General features: G+C 40.1%; 1 pseudogene; it reads left to right on the top strand.

The window, feature by feature from the left end:
- The first annotated feature begins 624 nt into the window (after positions 1–624).
- LOC125138187 (non-histone chromosomal protein HMG-17-like) lies at positions 625–897 on the top strand (annotated as a pseudogene).
- Positions 898–2,630: the final 1,733 nt, after the last annotated feature.

The raw sequence follows: 2,630 nt of genomic DNA, 5'->3' as shown, positions 1-2,630 counted from the left end.
ACTTCCAAGCCAAAGTTGGATGCAGATGTTAGACCCTACAGAGTTGTTTTTTCTCCTTCTGCTACTTTGACAATCAATGTTCCAGATGGCGGCTGCTCTGTCAACCTAGGTCCCAGAGTGAGGACAATTGTGTTGCATAACAAAGCCCTCTGTTAACCTATGGTGGACATGTAATGGGAGCAGTAAATACTCTTTTGTTGTTTTAAGCCATTTGGGTTTTGGCATAGCTTATTTCTACAATCTGGTCTTCCCTGGTGAATAAAAGACATCAAGTTTTGTAAAGCAGCAGCTGACTCCATAGGTACCAGATACTGGTTTCAGCAGACCATCTCTTTTACATAATTGGAAAAGCTAAAATACAAAGACTTCGTCCTTCACTCAGCGTTATTAGGAAAGACTTCAGAACTGTTGCCCTATCTGTAAAGTTTGCCACCACCATGTCTATATGTACGCACACCCCTTATTCTCAGGTTCTTTTTTCCCTTCAAAAACAGAATGCTATTTTTGAAGGGAAAAAAGAACAGGGAACCAGTTTTAAACAAGAGAACTGGTTTAAAACTGGTTTAGAACTTTCAGAAGTCACAAGACAGTGTCCAGTGCCTAATTCCTGCTGCCATCACCACCATGCCCAAGAGAAAGGCTGAAGGGGATGCTAAAGGAGGAAAAGCCAAGGTGAAGGCTGAACAACAGAGAAGATCTGCAAGGTTATCTGCTAAACCTGCTCTTTCAAAGACAGAGCCCAAGCCCAAAAAGATCCCTGAAAAGCAGTGAGAGAAAGTACCCAAAGGGAAAAAAAGGAAAACTGATACTGGCAAGGATGGGAATAACCCTGCAGAAAATGGAGATGTCAAAACGGAGCAGGCAGTGGAAGCTGAAGATGCTAGAGATACAAACTGAAGTGTGTGCATTTTTGATAACTGTGTACTTCTGGTGACTATACAGTTTGAAGTACTATTTTTATCAAGTTTTATAAAAATGAAGAATTTCGTTTTACTTTTTTTTTTTAAAGTATGTTGTCAGCACACAGAACATTTCATTGTTGGCTTTGGAGAAAGGCACATGTCGCTAACTGAATGCCTCTGAAGCCGGACTGATATAGGGAAAAAACGAAACAAAACCACATTTCCCATCTAGTTTTGAGAGATTTCCTCTTGGTTCCCAGGAAGGAGGGATTCCTTGATGTTGGCACATATTAGCCACCTTTGCAAAAACACCTTGCAGTGTGAAAAAGCTAAATTTAGTTTTTATGTTTGCTTGTCCCTCTCCACTTTCAGCATGGACTTGACTCCCTTTAACCCAGAGACCTGCTGGGCCTCTGGTAACCAAAAAAATGGTTACCAGAATGTCAAGCAATCTGTACCTTCCAGTGTCACCACTGAGATGGCATCTCTCAAAAAGAGCAGTGGTTCCTTTTTCAGATTGTGGATCTTCAGACTGATAATTCTGCCATTTTCATTTTCATTCCCTGAAAGTCAAGGTTGGCTCATGAAAAGTTGTTAAACAACGAGCTAAATGTGAAATGTCAACCCTCACTCTTAAATTCTTCCTGTTCGGAGCACCACATGAGGACTTCATTGGGTTTTATAATGGCTTTCTGATTTCTGACAGTCCATTGAAAAAGGGAGTCTGAAAGTTACTGTATACTGTTAATGACTATCTGCCCATGTCCTGCCTGAAATACCATGATTGTTTATGAAAATTTTATTATTTTAATAAAACTGGATATGGTTTGGCTTAGAAAAAAAAATTGTATGGAACCCCAAAACACCCCAAATAGCCCAAGCAATCTTGATAAAGAAGAACAAAGCTGGAGTTCCCGTCGTGGCGCAGTGGTTAACGAATCCGACTAGGAACCATGAGGTTGCTGGTTCGATCCCTGCCCTTGCTCAGTGGGTTAACGATCCGGCGTTGCTGTGCACTGTGGTGTAGGTTGCAGACGTGGCTCGGATCCTGCGTTGCTGTGGCTCCGGCGTAGGCTGGCAGCTACAGCTCCGATTCGACTCCTAGCCTGGGAACCTCCATATGCCGCAGGAGCGGCCCAAAGAAATAACAAAAAGCAAAAAAAAAAAAAAAAGAACAAAGCTGGAAGCATCACACTTCCTGATTTCAAACTACACTACAAAGTTATAGTGACCAAAACAATATGGTACTGGCATAAAAACAGACATATCGATCAATGGAACAGAATAGAGAGCCCAGAAATAAACTCATGCATATATAAGCAATTAATTTATGACAAAGGAACTAAAACTATACAATGGAGAAAAGATAGTCTTTTTAATAAATACTCTTGGAAAAACTGGACAGCCAGCAAACAAATGAAACTGGACTACTATCTTGCAGCACAACAAAAATCAACTCAAAATGGATTAAAGACTTGAATGTAAGACATGAAACATAAAATGCCTAAGAGAAAACATAGGGGGTAAGCTCCTTGTCATTGGTCTTGGCAATGATTTTTTGGATTTGACACCAAATGCACAGAGAACAAGAACAAAGCAAAAATAAGCAAGTGAGACTACTAAGCTTCTGCAAAGTAAAAAAAAAAAAAAATCAACAAAATGAAAATTCAACCTATGAAATGGGAGAAAATATCTGCAAATCATATATGTGATTAGGGCTTACTATCC

The sequence above is a fragment of the Phacochoerus africanus genome, chromosome 1, assembly GCF_016906955.1.
Source record: "Phacochoerus africanus isolate WHEZ1 chromosome 1, ROS_Pafr_v1, whole genome shotgun sequence".
NCBI lineage: Eukaryota > Metazoa > Chordata > Mammalia > Artiodactyla > Suidae > Phacochoerus > Phacochoerus africanus.
The sequence above is the reverse complement of the archived record's forward strand: the minus strand, read 5'-3'. Positions and strand labels throughout refer to the sequence as shown.